Source organism: Ostrea edulis, chromosome 5, assembly GCF_947568905.1.
Source record: "Ostrea edulis chromosome 5, xbOstEdul1.1, whole genome shotgun sequence".
Taxonomy (NCBI): domain Eukaryota; kingdom Metazoa; phylum Mollusca; class Bivalvia; order Ostreida; family Ostreidae; genus Ostrea; species Ostrea edulis.
Genome location: NC_079168.1, coordinates 64,053,522 through 64,078,060, shown reverse-complemented (window position 1 = coordinate 64,078,060; position 24,539 = coordinate 64,053,522). Strand labels below are relative to the sequence as shown.

The window sequence follows — 24,539 nt, the reverse complement described above, 5'->3', positions numbered from 1 at the left end:
GTGATCAATCTCACAACTCCTTTAAGCAATACAAAATGGGTAGTTGAGCAAACACGGACCCCTGAACACACCAAAGGTGGGATTAGGTGCCTAGGAGGAGTAAACATCCCCTGTCGACCGGTCATACCCGCCGTGAGCCCTATGTCCCGATCATTCTCGAGAATATTGTACTCATATGGAAATGTCACCTATGCCGGTGAGGGGCCATAAAATTTAGGTCTATACTCGACACTTATGACCTTTGAGTAAGGGGGATCTTTATCGTGCCACACCTGCTGTGACACAGGACCTCGGTTTTTGCTGTCTCATCCGAAGGACCGCCTCATTTAGACAAATGACAAACAAGGGTTACTGAGGACCTATCCTAACCTGGGTCCCCATGGGAAGACACAAACTATTCTGTGATGAGCAACACGGTTTTGTTCCTTGGAGATAATGTATGACACAGCTGTTGGTATGCATTGACGATGGGACAGAAGCACTGGATAGAGGGGACATACTCGACACGATATATATTGACTTGAGGAAAGCCTTTTATATAGAAAGCTACGGCATTAAAGGAAAATTCTTCTCATGGATCATCGACTTCGAGGGAGATCACAGAGTGTCCATTAATGAAAGTAGCTCAGAGTGACGAGTGGAATCCCGCAAGGGAGTGTGCTTGGGTCAATTCTATTTGTCATCATCAAATATTTGGCAGACGTGGTGACCAACGTGACTTTGCTGGCGATACCAAGGTGTATGGCAAGGCGGTCACGGACGATGATCGAGCAAAACTACAAGCGGACTTTGACAGGCTCTTAAACTGGTCAGACGAGTGGCAACTGATTCAATGCCAACAAATACAGCGTCATGCACCTCGGCCAGAACAATCTACAGTATAGCTATGACATGCGAGACAAATATGGGCAACATTAACAACAGGACGTCACAGAAATGGAAAAGGATTTCGGTGTCTACGAGGACAACCCAACTGTCATTTCTCCAACCTCAGCAGGGAAATCGAACCGAATCTTAGGATTGGTTAAAAGAACGTTCACTAGTGAAGTAAACGTCGTGATCAAGAGGTTATATAGGCTACTTGTCCGCGCGTCACAATTTTTCTGAAGCTTATTTTTAATCATACGTTTCGGACTCGATATTCCATCAGAAACTGCACGTGGTGGGTTTACAATAGGAATAGTTTAATATATACACAGACACTAAAGGCCATGGATCATGTAATGTGATTGGTCTAGACAGTCACGTGCCAGGGATGATAAAACTTCATATCTCCCTCTCAAACATCATATATCCCTATATCATATTTACCCCCTGGAAAGCCTCGTGCATTTTCCGTAAATTTAACGTCGAGGTAGACGAAGTGTATTGTGACGTCACATTAAGGCCGAGTCATTCTACTTTCATAGTTCGTAAGGCATGAAATATTCCGGTCTCTGATACACATTTAAGTCCCCTGGTTTTGCTTGATACAAGCTACCAATATCAAATAATTCCTTTATACACAATTGATAATTTCTTCGAGTTACATAAAATTTTGCAAATCAGGGGTACAAATGAAGAAGAGGAAATGAGAATAATCGAACAAGAATTTTTTTATTTTAAATATATGGAACTACAATTGACTAAATTCGTTTTGAATGGACAATTGCCGGTGTGCTACTTAGATGAGGGATGCACTGACTCAATAGGATTAACCGAGGTTTGTTTTGCGGTTTACATTTTAAAATATCTGAAATACTACCAGAGACACCAACCTAGGGCTAAATGTTGACATAGGGCATATATTCATGTAAAGCGAAACTATCAAAACATAGATAGAAATGCTTTTTACTCCTTCAATATAGTACTCACGAAATTACTCGCAGAAAGTGACCTTCAAATATAAATAATGTGTATCGCCACCATGACGTTACGCTTAGCTAAGCGTATTTTATTATGCGATCCTCTTCATGATGTGATCCTCTTTTGCCCGTCTAGTTTGCGCTTTCGAAACCCCGTTGCAATCAATTTGACGGCAAAAGCAAAAAATATCACCAAACCTTGTGAACCGTTAGTGAGAATATGCAAATACGAAAACAATTGACTGTGGAAAATTTGGTGGAGGAATCCGAAGAGCCATGCCCCTCCCGTAAGTGTCGATAACCTGCAGAAAATCAGAAGGATTCGTCTGTCATTGTCGGCGTTTACGACTGGAGAAGATTTTTTCGTGTGGATTCCCGCATTGTTATTAGAACCATAAATACATTGAGGACGATCATGGCAGCTAGAGGGATCGCAAAGGTGTAAAGTATAAACGAGGGTTTCGAAATATAGCAAGTGTACCTTGAATATCCATAATTGTAATCATGGAACATAAAATAACTTACCAATATATTCACAGATACCATTATGAATGGAATAAGAAAACTGTAGAATATATTCCAGAAAAACTTTTGTTTGACGTAGTGATTGTCGGATTTTGTAAACCGAATGGAGGTAAATGCCCTAAATATTGAAAAACAAGACATTGTCATCCATGTCACAACCGACAACCATAAGAAGTGAGTAAGAGCACCAACAGACAGGCAGAGAAATGGAGAAAAAGAGGAAAACCCAGTTAATAAGTAGAAAACGTTTGCAAGGAGCAAAGTCATAGACGTGAATATGATATTCAAACTATGCAGGCGCTTGTCTTCATCAAATATGATGAACGTTACCACAGACCCAACACATCCAACAGACGACAGAGATAGACAAATAATCGACAAAATCTTCTCTTCAGTAAACGATTTCAAGGAGATGGAAAGCGCTGCATTTACTCCTTGTAAATATTGATCCACGCATATCTCTACCTTTGTCTTGTCGGACGATTCCTTGAAATACTCAGATTTAATGCAAAAATCAAAGTCAACTAAGCAGAGAATAAAGTTGGACACGATTACTTTTGTTTGACTTTTGTGTAGTACTACTCTTGGACACATAGTTACCGGTGCAACAACCGATCTTGCAGACTGTTTCATGCACTTAACATTGCCAGGAATTTCAATTACTTGGTACCAATACTCTAACGACATAGGGTCATGATAAGAATTTAAGTGCTTTAGTGTGAATACGTTGTAATAATTTGTTTGAAATGTTTGACTACTAATTTCAATCGTGAAAAGTCTTGATAAGATGGAAGATGAAAATCGGAATGTTTCAGTTAAGTTCTGTATAATTTTCATGGGTTCATGTAATTCTTCGACAAACAGTTGGACATACATGGCAATGTAATATTCGGATATAACTTCAAGGACTGTGGTATTGGATATTACGTTGATAAAGCACATATATTTAAATATGTCATTATTTTCTGTTAATTCCCTCAGAAATTCAGCTACACTTCCCATCGCACTGTAATTCAAATTTATACTTTCCGATGTGGGTTTGATAATAAAGTTAACCTCGTAGGTATGTTGATTAACTTCTTTATGAATTGGAACGCATTCAGAGTTTACGAATTTCAGTCCGAACTCGCACACAACTGACTGACATCTCTTCTGAAATGAGATAAGAAAAACATTTTCTAGTTCGATTTCAAATTAATATCAAATGGCAGACAATTTACAAATGTTACGACAGTCAGCTATTATGAAATACGCGGTATTTCACACGAAAAACAAGAAATACTAGTAAATACAAGAAGACCATGGACCATAACGCTTACCTGAGTCAACCAGGTCTGCTGTTACTCAGAGAGTTTTTTTTTCCAATTTAATCTCTTTATTCCCACGAATTAATTTGCACCCATATTATGACCCACCTTGAATCCACACAATATAGGATGCCCTATATCAGGCCTGGGGTAATGTAATGACTGTCAATTTCAGTGTAATGGACCGTTTTTGCATTACGAGTAATGGCAATGTGATGCATTACTTGATCAGGTATGCAGATTTACAATGTCTCTTTCGGTAAGTTCGTAAGTGTGCTAACTAATATAGTGAAACTCTGATCGCAACAATATGTCCAATGGGAATTCTTTGCCATGGTCAGAGACATAATATACAACCAAAGTGTTTAAAAGATGTATAATTTTATACTAGGTTTATAGTTAGATGTTTACTAGTAGAGTATTGCTCTTGAGCCTTTACTGTAAGAGTTCTCAGTAAATGTGCGGTATCAATTCAAGATGCTTGCAACTCTTGCACAAGGATATTGGATGTATGTACTTACCATTAAGGGGTCAAATATGTATTGATCGGGGCATTCTTTTTGTTGATTATGTTGCTTTGGGTAAACTCCACTAAAATCAATCAAAGCCGAAAATGACAGCATACCGCTGTGTATGACATTTTCTTCAGTGCATTCTGTCATGAGGTCTGTGGTCCAGTTTTTGACGTTACACATGGCACAAAATACGTTTTTATAAGTAAAACGAAACTTATTGGGCAAACAAAAGGTATAAGGATCAATGTAATCCATGTAACACCCTCTTTCAATATCTGCATCATATTCCCACCATTCAGTCCGAAACATGCATTGTTTAATCATTCTGTCCTCTTGAGTACACTTTTTAGCTCTATCTCGGAGTACGTTCGACAATGGTAGAAAGTCCATGTGACATAAAGGTGGTGAAGCAAATAGTCGTTTTTGTAATTCTCCCTCCGTGTTTATCTGCAAAATTTCATCTGCTGTTTCACACATAAGCTTTGGTTCCCACGCCAAAACTGAGCCCACACGTTCCTGATTACATAAGGCACAGTCCAAATTTCTGAAGGTTTCATTTGAGGTTAAAGAAGTGACAGGTTGGAACCTGCGATAATCGTTGTCATGTTCAGTCCCTTCTCATCTTCGAACAATTTCTGTATTATTGTTGAAATGATCGGGACAAGACGAAATCATGAAGTAGCTTTGCGTGAGACGCTTAGTATCATGGACTCTGGGTCTTTTACAATCTAGTGGAATAGTATTATAACGTGAAGGTGTTGAAAAGCTATGGTCCATGTATGTTACAAAACTGGGAATGCTGTTTTGACTCTGTACATACGATCTCCAAGGTCAACAATTCTTCATTCGAATACATTCATCAGTACAGCTGCAAAATGAACAGCTGCGTACTTTTTCTCGGTATGTATAGCTTCGACGAAATTGGTTTCCAAAACACATATCCTGATCTGGACAAAGAAGCAGGTGCGAAGATATATACATCTTCATTGTTGTGTTCTGTATCCAGTAGGTCATGTTAGCCACCAAGCTCTTCTCCTCATCTAACGGTTTTCTGTCTAAACCTCTGGGTAGGATAACAGTTCCATGTGTTAACGGTAATAAAAGCAGCAATACTATTGTTCCTCCAAAGAATATCTGAAATAGATGAAGAATCTTCACGTAAAACCTTGGTTGAAGATGCCATTGTAAGCAGTTGGCGTGTACGCTACATGTACATGTACCTAACCGGATGCTTTGTCAAAGCGCTACCTATGATCTGTGTACCAAAACTCTCTTACGGAAATGCCCGAGAAGGTGCGATTGATAGCTCGCTTGAATTTTGCAGGGGCAATATTCGACGGTGATGATGTAGAGAAAATAATTCTCAAATATTTTAACTGACAACAAGAGGCCCATGGGCCACATCGCTCACCTGAGTCACCTTGGTCCATATCAGAAGACTTTCCATATATATTTGCATGTAAAACCGCACTCCCTATTATGGCCCCAAACCTACCCTTGGAGGCCATGGTTTTTGCAAACTTGAATCTACACTATGTCAGAAAGCTTTCATGTAAATGTGAACTTCTTTGGCCCAATGGTTCTTGAGAAGAAGATTTTTAAAGATTTTTCCTATGTATTTGTATGTAAAACTTTGACCCCCTATTGTGGCCCCATCCGACCTCCGGAGGCCATGATTTTAACAATTTAGAATCTGCACTATATCAGGAAGCTTTCATATAAAACTCAGCTTTTCTGGCTCAGTGGTTCTTAAGAAGAAGATTTTTAAAGATTTTTCCTATATATTTGTATGTAAAACTTTGATACCTCTTGTGGCCCCATCCGATCCCCGGGCCCCGGGGTCCATAATTTTAACAAACTTGAATCTGCACTATATATATATATATATATATATATATATATATACTTTGACCCCTATTGTGGCCCCATCCGACCCCCGTGGACCATGATTTTAACAATGTAGAATCTGTACTATATCAGGAAGCTTTCATATAAATCTCAGCTTTTCTGGCTCTGTGGTTCTTGGGAAGAAGATTTTTAAAGATTTTTCTTATATATTTGTATGTAAAACTTTGATCCCCTATGGTGGCCCCATCCAACCCCCAGGGGCCATGATTTTAACAATTTAGAATCTGCACTACCTAATAAAGCTTATCTATAAATTTCATCTTTTCTGGCCCAGTGGTTCTTGAGAAGAAGATTTTTTAATGACCCTACCCTATTTTTACCTTTTCTTGATTATCTCCCCTTGGAAGGTGGCCTGGCCCTGTATTTTAACAATTTAGAATTCCCTTTACCTAAGGATGTTTGTGCCAACTTTGGTTGAAGTTGGCCTAGTGGTTTTTGAGAAGAAGTCAAAAATGTTAAAAGTTTACAGACGGACGGACAGACGCCGGAATACGGGTGATTAGAATACCTCATTTGAGTTTTTAGCTCAGGTGAGCTAAAAAGTGACAATCTAATTAAAATCAAACTTCTTAGAACCGCGCCGTATACTCTGCGTAAGTAGATCTGACATAACATTTAGGGGTCATGTTCAGATGACCTTTATGTCAGCCAATCAGCGTGTCGGCTTTGAAACTGCGATTGTTTGATTTGAAAGAAAACACATTAGTTAGATGTGACGTCACAATGTACTGTTTACGTTGACTGGCGTTATATTCATCGGGTTAATTAAGGAAACTATTTTGAAAACTATTCAAATCGTACCCATCCCTATTCATACATAAATCGCAATTAATTTGATTTGGGTGTATTTTATCTCTACGTTTTGTTGTTTGAATGGACGGAATAGTCCTATTGCACGTACGAGATTGCCATGTTGTTACAGCTAATTATATATGCAAGTCAAAGGTCAATCGGGGATAGCGTGTTAACGTAAACAATTTTTATTGGCATTTTTTAATTTTGGTATATAATATATAGATATATCTTTAAACAAAATGGATACTGGCGATCAGACTTATAATCTGGATGATTTCTCTCATTGGAAAATAAAGGCGTTGCGTTCATTTCTGAGCAGCAGAGGACTGTCGATAAGAACTTATAGCTCTCTCTTTTGCCGCAAGTAAACTGCATATACCTACAGCTGTAAAAATAGAGAAATCGAAGTTAGATTCCTACAAAAAAAAAAGAGTTGGTGAAGTTGTATATTTCCTGATCCTTTGTTAATTTTTGATAAGTGGGGGGTGGGGGCGACGAAAAACAAGGAATGTCTCCTTGACCACCAGATTTTATAACTGATATAACTTACCCCCATGCCTGCCAAGAGGGGTCAACAAAGTGGCATGAAGAAGTGTAAAATCTTTGAATAATGTACTAAAACCTTTGTCTGCCATTATGCAGTCAAATGGCTCTAAAAGATCCATAAATCCAGAATGTAGGGTATATTTTTGTCACTGGTCCTTCCACCCCAGCATTCTTTTTCAATTTATTGTCACCATTATTACATCCACTGACACAGTGTCTCCCGGGCATATTTGTGTAAGAATTGACTTCTAAATGTGGTGATAAAAATTGCAAACTTGCACACAAAAACCAAACAATAAAAAATGAAAGAAATGGAAAAGGTAAGAACTGTCAAAATGTATGCATTTCTTACTATCATGAGATCTAACAATTCATTTTGCAAGCAAATGATAAGAATCAGTGATGACTATCTGAAATTCTTACCGTAAAAAACTCTCTGATAATAAAAGGGTCACCCATTCCATTTTTTTCTACCAGAGAGCTATAATGTAGACTACAGTACAGAGTGGTGACAAAATGAGTAATTATTTATTTATTTTTTTCAATATATGCTCATTATTTTATTGAAATTCAACTTTTTTCAAAACTTTTCTTGATGTCATTTTTGGACTAATATTGAATTGAGGAAATTTTTATTGACTTGCAGAATTCCTTACACTTTCTTCTCATAATATTGAAATAATTTTCAGACCATCCATCCTAAGAAATGACATTTGAAACACAATGATAAAATTTCAGAACTCGTCACTACTATATATCCTTAGTAAGCTGAGAGCCGAAATGTTTCATGCTAAATCAATATAAACTCATTTCTGAAATGGATAGGTGAAAAATTAAATGTAAGAAATTCTGCATCCATTTGTAAATTTCCTCAAAATTGAACCAAAAGTGACACCAGATTAAATTTTGGAAAAAAGTTGGAAATCGATTAAATATAAATTGGAAAAAATAAAAACAAACACTCACTTTTGTCACCACTCCAAAGTATATAACACGTAGCTGGACTCCTTGTTGGTTTAACCCCCCCCCCCCTTTCTCCACAGAAAAAAAGTCTAGAGAACAACAATGCTGAAATACGGTTACCAATTTAATTAAAGATACACAGTGTCCTACTCAGGATTAAAAAAGATATATATACATATATGCATGTATATATAAATTCACGGTGAAACACGGTGTGGTAAGCAATAAGATATCACGACAATGTTGGTGTGGGTGGCACACAATTAAGAAAGATGTTAAAATAATATTGAATGTAACTTAATCAAATTCTGTTCCGATCGCTATCCGCATACTTACACCTTACCAATACTGATCGTTTAAACTTTGTATGCACCCAATTTGATTAAAAATTGACGTGTTTTTACAGACAAGTTTTTAGCCGAGTTGCAACCAAGTTGAACTCGGCTATTGGTTTGGTGATGCGGGCGGGCGTCAACAATTGGTTTCCGGATGAAAACTCGAAAAGTTTACAATCTAATCAAATGAAACTTTGAGATATTGTTGGGAACCAGGTAAGGAAGACCCCTATTGATTTTGGAGAAAAATTGTCAAAGGTCAAGGTCACAGTGACCGAAAATAGAATGAAAATTTCAGAAAAATTAGGTTTCCGGATGATAACTCAGAAAGTTTAAATCCAAATCAAATGAAACTGTGATTTATTGTTGGTACTAGGTAAGGAAGACCCCTATTGGTTTTGGAGAAAATAGGTCAAAGGTCAAGGTCACAGTGACCGAACATAGAATGAAAAATTCAGAAATATTTGGTTTCATGCTATACATCCGTATACCTTTAAAATAATTTATGATTTAAGAGATTTATAGAAAATGTATTTATGGCATTAATTGATAGAAAAAATACACCCATGTTCCTGGAAAGAGATGTTATTGGTCTGGTCATTCAGTAAAATATCACAATAATCATTTCTGATTTTTGACTGATCTGTACATGAACTGTATTACAATTCTACTTCAATATCAGAAATTCAGACAAAGGATTTCGTTTAAATTCTCTGGAAGCATGCTAACCGTTCTCCGGTAGTTTGATTATTGCGGACCAGTAATGTAGTAAACACAGGAACATGTTATCAGGGATGTGAAATAATTGTTGTATGTAATCTTCAGGGAACTGTTTGGGAGTGAAACGAAATTAGAGTAGCAAAGCCCCGGATGCGTAACTCGGACGCACTTTACCCGACATTGAGCAGATGTATAAATGTCTAGGTGTTGCGTGATTAGCTAATTATCACAGAAGTTTAAATGTCAAGATGAAAAGTTATTTCACAAAATCAAGAAATTACAGAAAACTACTATGTTACAATGTAGGGATGTGTTTGAAATAAAGGGTGTAATTTACTGCAGATTGTTGTGTTGTAAAAATACAAATATGACCCATAAAAGCAACGAAACCCAATATATATTTTTGTCATATTTTATTAGCACTTGGAATGAGCTTTGAAATATTGGCGGTAATTTGTCTCAAACTAATATAGTTAATTAGTGAGAGGACCAAAGGCTAGTACTGAAGTCTATTGGAAACAATCTAATTAAAATTAACCTTTGATCCGCTCACGTATATCAGTACACAAGGTCAGACACGCCGTGGACACCTGAAAAAGTATATAGTTTGACAAATATTTGTTGTTTGTGTTGATTTTCATTTGTTGTAAGGAAGACGGACAGTGGAGGGAACTCCCAAATCAAAAAGTTATATAAATTAAAACTTACAGAGGGAAATATTGATGTAATTCGACAAGTGATTAATTTATCGCAACGCGAGGAGGGTAGGAAAAACTACCATACAGTCTTCATTATTCAGCTATTAACACATCTTTCTGTTCCTCTTTTAAAGTTTGAATCTTGCAATCTTTCCAAACTTATAACGTGCGCCAATATTCGTCGTCATATTTGTTATTTTCCTGAACTTTTCGTTTAACAAACGAAAATATTAAGCGTTCTCTGATTGGATGAATCTATCGATAAAAATGCATGATTTAAAGGTCACTAGATTACTAGATTTGACCTCTGTATGCGGTTTCTTGTGTAGTGATATACGTGAGCGGATCAAAGGATCTAATTTTAATTAGATTGTATGGGGAATGAATCGGTACTTTTTTCTCATATGAATATACCGTGGTAGTTTAGGACATATTTAAAGAAATTTCATCGAAAGGAAGGTGTAGAAAGAATAACTTATGAGGCCAGAATTAAAAAGGAGTTTGTTTGCCATTGCGCGACCGACCCATTTTTAACCCCCCGACTGGACAGTTTTTAATGACATAATTTCGGCCATGTTTTTTTTTCCACTCGATTTTCCGACTTCTGTTTTTCTTTCAAGTTCCTATCCACGTTTGGTTCATCTTCACAAGTCAACGGTTATTGATTCGTTACCTCGCACCATGCTCGCATCAGTCACCATTCAAAACATGGGTTTGGGAGGGGATGACGCAATAAGCTAAAATTAAATCATCCAATGAGATTCCTCGTTTAAAGGACACAACGCATGTTTCTAAACTTTTTCATTTTTTCAGCAAAATTAACTCTTTTTATGCCTAAAACTACTTTAAATGTGTTTTAAATGAAATATTTTGCGTAGTTTAAGAGTTTGAAAGCGATGAAATTCAAATCTTGCGATATGCATATTTTCTTTCGCTAGTTTACGCGCCATTTTGTGTGACGTCATATGCGCCCTCGGGTTTGAAAACATCTAATAGCCATTTCATAAACAGATTAGATTTAATCGACAAAAAACCAATTGTCACGTTAACGGCTTGTAAATAATAATGCATTAAGATGTTTTGTGCTGTGCTCGGGTGTACTAGTTGTCGGTAGAAAGGATTTAGACTTGAGTATTTTTCGAAGGAAGGTACGAGAAAAAAGATGTGGATAATTTTTTTGTTGGAGCAAGAACTTTACCTTAAAAAACACACCCAGTCACCTTTTCAAACATCGCTTGGACAGAGACTCTGATAAACTGCGAGAAAATGGATATATCGAAGCTATAAGCACTGGTAGGCCTATAGCATACATCAAATTCAATACACACTCGGATCAACTGACCTTCACCTTGTAACAACATATATCGACGATACAATGTAACTTCTACCAACTGGTATATTTACAACAACAAAAAATAAAGATACAAAATAATTTAACTTTTAATTATACAAATAATAGAATATTGTATTTCCTAACTTTAAATTGAATTATAAAATTATTTCTTTATTGAACTCGTAGCATCTTGAGTGCGTCAGTAGGCTATAACGCCGTGCTCCCACTTCGTACTTCCTAAAGACGTGCAGATCACAATTCAAAAATAGTAATAGGATTGCTTTATCAAAATAAAATAATGTGATTACCACTTTAAATTTGAATATTTTTATTGATTTGTGTGTGTGTTGTCGTTTTCTTTCTTTCTGAAGTGCACGCGTGACAATAGCTTGGCATAGGCCTAGTTGTCAACAATTTAACGTATCATAATTTGTCTAATCCAAAAATAAATAATGATTGCACTGTTTATTTTAGAAAAACAGCGCCAATTACAGATGTATAAAGGAATAACATCCCCAAACAGTTTGTAGACAGCGACCCATATAAACATTATTTACTCACAATTTTGCCGATTTCATACACGCTTTACTCGCTATATTTGGGTATTTACATCGTTATATGTGTGCACTGGTGGCGAACACATATAAAACTCGGACAATTTATCAACATCGATTTAAATGTTGCCCATGGTAAATTAATTAGGCCCCTAAAAGTTGAGTTTTTAATAATATCTCGCAGTACTTTCACAATCCGAAGGGCGCATGTGACGTCACTGTACCACGTGACTACCTACCTAATTAACTAGACTTTTTGAAATCGGGGCTTAGATTTAAGTCTATATTGTGGTTAATTATCGCAAAATTTCGGCGAACGAACTATTAGAATTAATTACTATAAGAATAAAGAAGACAAAATGCATGTAATATTGTATACTTTGAAAACATGAGATGTGTCCTTTAAGATGCAAGTTTGGAAAGAGTAAAAACAGAAAGTAAACAATGATCTTCGTTGGGTACTTTTCTTAACATCAAGAACATTGCGTGTTGTTTTTATTTTGTAACGAGGTAACTAATCAATAGCCCTTGACTTGTGAAGATGCGTTTTGTTTTATTTTTTTTAGTTTTGTTCATTGCACCGTTTTGTAAATCGCCGCAATTTTAAGCGCTCAAATGATCGATTCGACACATGGCATACTGGTTATCTATCCGACGAGGCATCATTCGATAATTTACCGAAATGCCCCCAGGAATTAGTTTTTGAAATACCACCTAAAGGTATCGAAATTCCCCTCTAAGTATATACATTAATGCATATTAAGTTTATATATGTTAATCTTTTATGATAAAAACGTTTTTAAAACAATTTGTGATTGTAAATTTAGGGAATTCTTCAAAGAAAGATAACTCTAGCAAAATTTATGCATAACATATTTTTATTTTCCAATCAGAGGTCCTCAAGGGGCAGCATGAGATTTTTTCCCTATACAATATTTGTTTGAATTGAAAAATATATATGAATGTTGATTTAATTCAACTTAAGCAATGTATATATATAATGATTAGGAAATCATGGTTGAACACATTCTTCTAAATGAAAGAAAAATAACATGAGTTACCTTCCTTAGCTTAACACAAATTCTAATAAAACAAGACTCTTTTTTTATTAAAAAAATTATGATATTTTCTTCTTCAGAGACGGTATTTTACACATTGAATCAATCCCTAATCTTTCAATTTAACTTTTAAAAAATTGATTCAAAGGGGAATTTCGTTAGTTCTAAAGGGCATTTCGGTAATTCGAGGTACCGCGGAGCACGGATTTATTGTATCAGAAATCGTTTGACCAACATCATTGAACATGAACTTGTGTTGAGTTTATACGAATAATATTTGTGTTGAGTTTATACGAATAATGTTTTAGAACAACAACAATGCTACCAAGTTTTAGTTGCATACTACATGCATGTTACAATAGCCATTGAGAGTAAAATCATGGCAACCAAGACTCGAGACAAATTTGAAAAAAAACAATGGACATATTCAAGACCTGGAAAACAAACACCCACAAAACAAGTAACATATCAGAATAACAAAATGATATATGAGCCATACACAAACTGCTCCTGTCCATGAAGTTAAAACTGCACTTTTTAGAGAGGTTTCTGACAGATTTGCAAGTAATTCACTGTTATAGGGTTAATTCATCAAAAGAACACAAAATATAAAAACAAAATTCCTACCGACTGACCCAATATTTTTTTATGACCCTCGGGCTATGGCAAACCAACATTTTTTAAAATGTGGCCTGATTATCAAATGCATGTGAGTGGAAGGATGATATGTATGGCAAGTCAAACGTTGCAATATTTGATCTTTTTCATTTGTATTGTATAATTTTCCATTTGTATTGTATAATTTTCCATTTGTATTCTATATTTTCCATTTGAATTGTAAATTTTTTTTCATTTGCTTTGTATAATTTCCATTTGCATTGTCATTAAAAAAAAATGATATCGTATTCTATATTTTCTATTCATATTGTATAATTTACCATTTGTATTCTATATTTTTCTTTTGTATTATATGTATATATTTTTTTTCGTTTGCTTTGTATTATTTCCATTTACATTGCCAATTTTTTCATTTGTATTGTATCCGAGGGATTGTTTATTTTGATTTGTTACGAAGCATTTCATTAGTTTAGGTCCCACTTATATTAAGCCGTCACCAGCTGTAGGGTGGTGACGTACCACAAAGAGACTTACTATGCTTAGCGCAAGTGGCGTAGCAGTGGGGGGTTCTTCAACGTGCCAACGACAGTCGCAACACAGGTCACATTATCAGTGATTCTTATGTGTTTGGCAAAGTATTCGCTGTATTTACGTCTACGGGTATATCTCTGAGTTACCGCGACCGGTTCCATATAGGACTAGTTGAACAAACAGGTACATGTATGTAGCTAGCAATGACGAATCTTGCGCCGGGGGACCCCTCTCCTTTCACAAATAGGATATTTTGTTTATTTTGTATAGAAATGCCGAAAAAAACATGAATGTACGTTTTATTTTGTCAGAACGCGCTTGCTTCAGGGGACTTTGATCTCCCCCCTGCACCCCACACCAACCACCAAAGCTTTGCCCTGGACTCACCAGGGGTCTTACAACAGTCCCCAGACATCCAGCAGGTTACTGCATCCTTTCGTTCAGAATTATCTAGATCAGCCAGTGACTAGTTTGAATGTGCTTGTTACAATAGACGCATTAAAGCAATTAATGGGGTGGGGTGGGGAGGGGGGCATCACGCCATTGCAATTAGTAAATACGGTACATTTCTGCGAAACGTGGCTCCTGAACTTGACCTCTTCGACATCTCGAGTATTACCAAATTCGATAAACGATAACTCCAGATTAATCCAATGAATAGTTGTTACAAACCAAACTCGATGTTAACAATTGGTGGGGACCCAGTGGTCCAAGTCCCCTGAATCTACTGAATTCTGACTTATTAAAATGTGCATGCTTTTCTGGTCAGTTCTTTAAAAACTAGATCATGTTGGGGGGAGGGGGTGGATTCACCATTGCTAGCTACGTATTTTCAAATATAACTAGTCCCGCGTGGACCTGGTTGCGGTAGCTCAGTGATATATCGCTTGGTTTGTGGGCGGGAGGTCGTGAATTCGAGCCCCGCTCCTGTCATTACCGCATCAAACCTAAGACATAAACATAGGTAGTGATTGCTCCTTTGCCAAGCGCTCGGCATGTACATGTAAAAGTGAGAATCACAGGTCTTTCCGATATAACCTTAAAAACAGATATCCTATGTTGCGGCAGATGTTGGCACGTTAAAGAACTCTCATTACTACGGCCTTGTGCGCTAAGCACGTCTGCATCAGTAAACAATTCTCAAAGCAACGTTAACTAATGAAATCCTTCGTAACAAATCAAAATAAACAATCCCTGGGATACAATACAAATGAAAAATCATACAATACAAATGGAAAATATAGAATACAAATGAAAAATTTTAGAATACAAATGAAAAATTATAAAATACAAATGGAAATTATACAATACAAATGAAAATTTATGCAATGCAAACGGAAATTATAGAATGCAAATGGAAAATTATACAATACAAATGGAAAATATAGAATACAAATGGAAAAATATACAATGCAAATGGAAAATATAGAATACAAATGGAAAATTATACAATACAAATGAAAAAGATCAAATATTGCAAAGTTTGAATTGCCATAGAGATGAGTATTGGAAGATTTAATTTATCGTTTTCTTAAAATCAAATCGCATACAACTTCTTCAAGGTATTACATCAATATCTAGTATAAAGGAAGAAACATAAGTGTACAGGAGAACTGTTGAATGTGATTACATTAGGAAGGACACAAACAGGGGAAAAGTCAGAAAACTATGAATATCAAAAGTCAACTGATAATTCTTAATTTTGTGAAGCCGACGAAAAAGACAGTGGTAGTCAAAACATCGGCAGAAAGTTATTTTCTTAGGGAATAAACGAACATTTTTATATATAAAATAGTGTTTAAGTTTTCGGAGAAAATCCTTTGAGAAGAGAAGTCCTACTATTTGTAATTAAGTTTCATGATTGGGGATGTATTTCATACGATGGTATTGGTGTTCTTGTGCATGTTGATGAAAATCTGAACTCAACAAAAACATTCAACTATTTAAAAATAACTACTTGGACCTTTTGGGAAATCATCAATTTATTATTCAAGGTCGCAATGACATCTTTCCACTCCTTTAGACAGATCATGAAACATCCTAAAGCAATACGAGCTGTAACTGACGCATTTTTTCAACTATCCAGTTATGCATCAATTAACTCCTATCGGCATAACTGATATAATCACCAAGATCTGAAGAAAAATTCAGCAAAATAAAGAAGGGAATATTGTTTGAGAGCATACCTACAGTGAGCATTTCGTATAAACCGCCATTGTGTCGTATACACGGACATGGGAACGATGATTGCCGAACATAGTCGGGTTGATGAGACTGACGTCATATACAAGGATGGAAAACGACGTGAATAACTACACGTTTCGTTTGTTTAAAATATTCCATCATTTCATGAATGACAAGAAGTACTATAAGTGTAAGAAAGTAATAATTACGCAAATGTGCAAATCAAATGAAATTTTGGTAGCGATTTCCTATACAATTGGCATGTCAAATTGTTTACAAATCTACTACGTGCTCAGTGCCTCCCTTTCGCTTTTTTTCTGAACTGGTGACCTCCGAGGTCAATGCACATCAAAGATTACGAGCAGGAATTACTGACAGGATGACAATGATTCATGAATCGACATTTTCTGCTGATCTGACGGGTTTATTGCTTCAGATTCACTCTGATTCCATTAAGTTGTATGTATTTAATCACAAATATGTTAAATATTTGTTCTTTTATTTTTGAATTTATTTACCGTCAGTTACAGCTAGTATTGAGTCAAAATCTGAATGCCGTGATGATAGGATTGACAAGTCAATCATTCCAAAATAAAATTATTCAATGTTTTTTCATCAAATTATTAGTGTCTACAAATTAAGAATTTTACTTCAGAAGTAATGAACATTTTACATGTGATTAAATTTTTTACTTAGGTCTGGTGTAGCACAGGCACTCGACGTTTTAAATATCTATAATAAAAAAAATCTTCCTGTAAACATAATATTGACAAGGTATACCACGCCGCCATCTTGGTTTTCGTTTTTATCTGCTGCATCGCTTGAAAATTTCGGCGAAAAGTTCGATATAATACAATAATCAGAACCCTACCGTCTAGCAACAACTCTGTCAATATCCTATCTGTCGCATCGTTATGGAAAACTCGAAATAATGTCCATTGATCAGATATAATCAAGCATCAACTATCGTCTACTGCTCCTCAAAATGCGATAAATCCTGATCTAGGGACGGAAGTTGACATCATTATGTAAATGAGAATTCCCTTGCTAATGTACCCACTGACGCTTGTGCCGGGGGAGGGGGGGGGCACTGAATGCAGAGTAGTTGCAGTGCTGCAAACAATAAAACTCTGCACAATTGTGTGGTTTCGGGACAGGCTGGCACGGGAAATTTAGTAAATCTATCACATTACCAAATAACATTGGAAATGTTCATGACCCCCCCCCCCCCCCCGCCCCGTTTCGACTCCAACCCACGTTTTGTCACCCATTGTGACAACAGATAAGCAGGACAGGACATTTGCATGAATGTATAAATGTTACTGTGTACGTTTGAGAGTATACCCACGTGTAAGCGCGCGTGAGTGTGTGTGTAAATTCAATTTTGAAGTTTTCTTATTACGTTATGAAATTTACTTTCAACAGAAACGAATGCATAAATAAGTGAAGTTATCATGTTTAACGTTTAAAAATAAAAAATAAAGTATATATTAATAGAATAATGTTCAAGATCTATTACCTCGCGCACTAGAACATATTTACGGCTAATTATAATATTTACTATTTTTTAATTTTATCGACCAATGAAAAAAGGGCTATCCCAAAATTATGTCAACGTACGTCCACCTTTCAGCGATTTCTCGCATTTGAGAAGCAGTAGACGATGTTTGACGGTTGATTATAGTCGATAAATGGACTTTATTTCCAGTTCACCATGACGACCTTGACAGAGTTGCTTCTAAACGGTAGGGTTCTAATTATTGTATTATATCGAACTTTTCGCTGAAATTTTCAAGCGATGCAGCTGGTAAAAACGAAAACCAAAATGGCAGCGTGGTATACCTTGTCAATATTATGTTTACAGGAAAACAATTTTTTTTATTATAGATATTTAAAACGTCGAGTGCCTGTGTGGTGTAGCGGTGATCGCTGTCGCTGGTGATCAGGCTCGCTCTAAAAATAGCGGTAGTCCTGCTGTTCGACACTCGCATAGGGAGTTGTAAACATTTTATATGGTTGTAATCAGCAATTCTATTGAAGTATGGTGATGAAAACAAAACAAAAGACAATAAAACAAGGTGTATTATTGAATTATTTTGTTTTAAAAATCCAGAAAATGCTTTGGTTTTTAATTCTACATCTGAAATTGTGATCGGCATATGAACTTCATTTATGTACATATTTTAATGAGAAGACGTGCATTTTAACTAATATATTTAAGTATATAACTAGTGCAGCTCCTTTAGAAAAAAAATCAACAGAAACTTACTAATAATTATTCATTTTACATGCAAGAATCATCGAGATCGGCATCCCACCAATGTGAATGTCGTCCTGTAGTCTCTACTGGTTTTTCCATTATGATTATGATAACAATACCTTGAAAGTAAGATATTGTGTTAAAAAGAAAAAATAAATGTTATTGTTTTTATTGTCGATGATTTAATTGCTAGTATGAATAAATACGAATCATGATCACAATGCACCAGTCTAATTAAAAACAAAGTTGTGACTCGAATTTCCTCCATTGCGTTTTTTAATATCGATTGATTGATTGAATATTGTTTCTATAACTTCCCACTCGAGAATATTTCACTCGTATGGAGACGTCACCACTGCCGGTGAAGGGCTGCAAAATCTAGGCCTATGCTCGGCGCTTATGGCCATTGAACAGGGAGGGATCTTTATCGTGCCACACCTGCTGCGACACGGGACCTCGGTTTTTTCGGTCTCATCCGAAGGACCGTCCCATTTAGTCGCCTCTTACGACAAGCAAGGGGTACTGAGGACCTATTCTAACTAAAAAAATTAATATCTAAAAGCAATTACCTGTTTCATATCAACTATGTCAATGAAGTATTTTTATAGTTTTAATTTTTATGAATTTAAAGCACATTTTCGACATAGTTTGTGGTTAGAATAATTGATGCCCCATGAGTAATTTTCATTTGTAATTAAATGAGCACAACTAGCCAATCCAATAAACTTTATCATAGTTATGTAACACTAACCTGACTAAGAAGATAGCTGCCTGTTTTGACCGACTCAGGTTTACATTTCTAAGTAAACATCATATCTTTAGATATCTAGTGTTTTTCAATGATGATATCAAGACATTCAGTATTCGAAAATGTGGATATGATGAATTAATGTTAAGAATGGAGATGGGAAGTTCATACTCCATTAAAGTAATTTACTTCACGTAGTTCAAAACACGTGAAATTAGTTTAAATTCATTTCTTTGAAAACATGCCAGGATGAAATAATTCATATTTAACATACTAATATAATTTCATTACGTTACTGATTTCATCATTTCATTCATATTCATGGGGATGAACGCTGATTGGTAGAGAGAGAAGTGTGAAGGGTCAGTATGGTTTGTGTGTGGTTGTGAGTATCTTGTGAGTTGTTTTACTGGTTTGGTGCTATATAAGCAAGATTAGCGTCAAATCCAGAAACCAACCCAGCAACACTCCACACCCGGACTGAGTGACTTATTATTCACGTATTGTCATATCAAAGAAACTAAGTTTTACTACAGTTTCTGTTCTTCCGAGTTTACGACCATCCTCCAGAATTAGGATATAACAATAAAGAACTTTAGAACCCAAACCACCAGTGTGTTTTAATTTAAATACATGACGGTTACAATTTTTCTGAATTACAAAAAAGGATGCTAATGCAATGATCAGTTACCTTTGGAATGAAAAATATTAATTATTTACCCTACCCTGTGAAAAACGAATAGAAAAATCCTATATATTAGACATTTTCGAGCCTACATTAAAAATGTGCATAATCATTTGCATGAGATTTCTATATGGTAGAGTCCTGATAGTTGGATATCTGTATAAGGATTCTCCATGCTTTATGTACTGTTAAAGGTCAAAGTGATATTTAGAGGTCAAAGGGCAAGTATTATGACACCATTTACTGATCCTTTTAATTCTTTCTGCATTGAATTTCTTAATTCTCCAAAACATCCCAATTTCCCTCATTGTGATACATTTTAATCTGTGATCCTTTTTAATCAGTCTGTTGAATTTTTTGTTGGATTTGAATTATACATTTTTTTCGAAGAAATCTTTAGAGTAGCATCATTTCATGTGAATTTGCAATTCTTGAGCTACGTCTGTTCTATTATAACATCAGGGTGCACTCAAATATGGTGGCGGATCTATGCCTTACTGTGGGGTTGGGGTTGGGGGTTAACCCATTTTAAAAGAATGATTTAAAATGGTGCATTTTAATGCATTTTAGACTGAAATTCTTGTTCTTTCTTCCATTCATTTGTAGTCACCACATCTTTTATATGTTTGGGTGCTGTAAAACAAAAAAGAAGACCCCCCCCCCCCAAACCCGCCACTGAAATATGCTGGTGTCAGTATATTTTTCTGAATTATACATGTAGTAACAGAAACGCAGTCTTTGAAATTGGTTTAAAACTTAGTACAGACTATGGGTTTATGCCAAAAGAAGATGACATAGACCTCATCGAATTGGTATAGACCACAACATTGGAAAAAAAATAACACAAATTTAAAAGATTTTTATTTACTTCTAGAAAGCATATTTTCTTTCCATTTCCATAACAATGTTCTCCTTTCCTCATAACGATTATCAGACTTCTGGGATAACTTAATTGCTTTAAACCTAGAAAATTGACATACACAGTTTGTTCTATCCCAATTACAATTGGCATAGACCAGTGTCATTTGACATATACAATGTACTCGGTCTATCGGTCTATGATTAATTTCGAACACCAAGAAACGTCCGAAAGGTCAGTTATAAAACAGCATCACACATATTTGTAATATATCAACAGGTAATTTTTAAACAGTGCACTTTCTAATGTTGACTGTCTGATATCACCTCCATCTTACTGGGGTTTGATAGGTTATATATCTAAGTATGTAAGCAAAATGGGTGATTTTTAGCTCACCTGAGCTGAAAGCTCAAGTGAACTTTTCTGATCGCCTGTTGTCCGTCGTCTGTCTAAAAGTTTTACATTTTTGACTTCTTGCACAGAAACGGTGATTAAAATAGTTCTTTTCCCTATATATTCTATTAAGAGCGACCCTGATCACCAGCGACAGCCATCCCGGTTTCACCGGTATCCTCACAATGTCAAGGTTGACGTTGTGAGGATGCGGTCCAGGTCCAAGAGGTTTTTCTTATTCAATAAAAAATATACGAGCCCCATTTCTCGTTAAATTAGATACATGTATGACAATTTCATGCATGTATGTATTCTGATAGTTGGTTGATCATATTATTTTCTCGTTTTAAAAAAAAAAATTATGTAAAAACTCCATAACCGGTGGAACCGACAAATAAAACATTTTCCTTCTATAACTGTTTTAATCTACCTTTCCATTTAAAGATAATAAGGATGTGAAGGGCCAGGGATATATACATACATACGTACGTACGTACGTGCGTGCGTGCGTGCGTGTGTGTGTGTTTATATATATGTTGCACTTCATCTTCATGCATGAAATTGTCATATCTGAAATGTAAATTAACGAGAAATGGGGCTCATTTAATCTGATACATTTTTTTTATCGAATGCAAAAAGCCTTGGATCGAGATCGAGACCGGGTTTTAGTCACGGGATCGAGGACCGTGTTTTAGTCACGGGACCGAGGACAGTATTTTAGTCACGGGACCGAGACCGTGTTTTAGTCATGGGACCAAGACAGTGTTTTAGTCACGGGACCAAGGACAGTACTTTAGTCACGGGACCGAGACCGTGTTTTAGTCATGGGACCAAGACAGTGTTTTAGTCACGGGACCGAGGACCGTGTTTTAGTCAGTACCATAATCTCGGGATCTTACTTATCACATAAAATGCCTGGCGTTGTATAAAGATGAAACTGTCCCGCAAGACTGATCATATTGAAAACCGGAGCAACTCAGTGCCTACTGTCACAAGAACCGTAAATAGCTCTCTCGGACTTGCAGATTGTGGGAAAAGTATCGGAACGATTTACGTCATTCAGTTTGTAGCCACATTTCACAAGTATATGGAGCGCTAAATTATCATAAACTCAATTAATTAAAGATTTTTAATTATATAAAGATATCATCAATTCATTTCAAATAGTTAATGACATTTTCAATTCTGAATCATTGCGCACATTAATTGATTGGTGACACCATTAATTATTCTGCTGAATTTATGAGGTTGTTTTTGGTTATTTTTCATTATTTTAGGCTTAAACTAAACTAAGGGTGTAATGTACTGATTTCGGAATGACCTTATGACACGATAGAGTGTTATAGAATAATGTCCTGATGTGCTATTTGAATGTCACAGAGCTTCTTTTGATGATATTTGTTTTCAAAGGACATTACACTCTTAGTTTAGTTTAAACCTAAAATAATGAAAAATAACCAAACAATATTAACGATAATAGTTGAATATCTTAAAGGGAAAGACAACCCAAATTTTTTTTTTGCATAATAAATGATAAGATTAATTGATATCATAAAGATTTGTCATAATATTATGTTGATACATGGCCGAGATAAGCCTCAGTACTAATTTTTACGCGTTAAAAATTAAAATTACTGCCATCTATAGAGGCTGCCATGAAGCGGAACTCTTTGGTATTCAAGACCACAAAAATCAATAATTTTGACGTAACACTGTCTATTCCGGTTTTGATGAGATTCGAAGATAATCAAAGATGTCATGTGGTGTAGATTTTAAGAATACATTGTACATAGTGTAATGCCTTCTTGTCAAGCAGTTAATTACACTAATGCGAAGGGGAGATGTGAAAAATGTCGGGGGGGGGGTTCTCGAAATTTCTGACCCAGCAAGGTTATTTGAAAAGAAAATACTATGTAAACTGTGGATCCATCATTTGCGTAATGACAAGTTGAGGTTTGAGACATGTATGAAGAAACGAGTATCATCTGCCTGGTCTGTGACTCGACTGAATGTCTTCTTTTCTTAAATTCCTCTTGCGAAAGTATACCACTCCAAACTTAACTGTTCGTGACTTGTCATGTTTACAGTGTTGCTGATGCAAGGTGAAGATAACGAACAGTGGTCAATCTTATAACTCCTACAAGCAATACAAAATAGATAGTTGGGCAAACACGGACCCCTGGACACACCAGAGGTGGGATCAGGTGCCTAGGAGGAGTAAGCATCCCCTGTTGACCGGTCACACCCGCCGTGAGCCCCATATCCTGATCAGGTAAACGGAGTTATCCGCAGTCAAAATCAGTGTGCCAAGAATGGCTTAACAATCGGTATGAAACACATCAGACAGCATTTGACCCAATGCGAGGTGATGAAATAAACCGGAACCGACTGTGTGACGTAATAAATTAAACTTTCAATGGTCGCTCTCTTAGCCGCGGGTAATTTGAAATATAAGATAGATTAGTATTGATTTTATTGTTAAGCAAGAATTTTTGTTGTTTAAGACTGTCATTTACAATATCAGTAATTAATACTTTATTTATAATATAAAGGCAACAATGTGGTTAGGGTTGCATTTCCCTTTAAGATATATACAAACTCATCAATATAATTAATTTGGGTGCATAAAACATCGTAAAAATATAACATTTTTGAAGAACTGTCTCATCAGGACATTGCACTAAATATCACGACATTTTCAAAATGATGAATTATTTTGCATTAAAATGCATACATTTTTTAAAATTATCATTTTATGAAAGAAAAACGTATATCTAATTAGAACAAATCTTAAAATATCACATTTTTAAAATATGCTTTAGTGCAGCTAGAGTTATTGCCCATCAGGTTAATTACATTATTTTTATAATTTAAAACTTGTCAAGGGCAATAACTCCTATAACGGTAATTTCTCCACTGCATGTCAATTTCAATTATACAATGATTTCCCTGATTTCCACAATTAATTTAATTTTATAAAATAGCAGGTTTTTTTTTTAAAACTGACATATTTGAAATTGACATGAAATATTTGTCCTTTTTAAAAGTTTTTATTATTCTTTGCAATGAAAATGTGCAATTTTCTGATGTTGACATATACTTCTCTTTAGGTACATTTGTTTTTCTGATATCTTTAAAATGATGGCAATGTACACATTTT

The 24,539-nt window shown here is 35.7% G+C and overlaps 1 pseudogene; it reads left to right on the top strand.

The window, feature by feature from the left end:
* Positions 1-614: 614 nt before the first annotated feature.
* Positions 615-24,539, top strand: part of LOC130054985 (uncharacterized) — a 52,901-nt pseudogene continuing 28,976 nt past the window's right edge.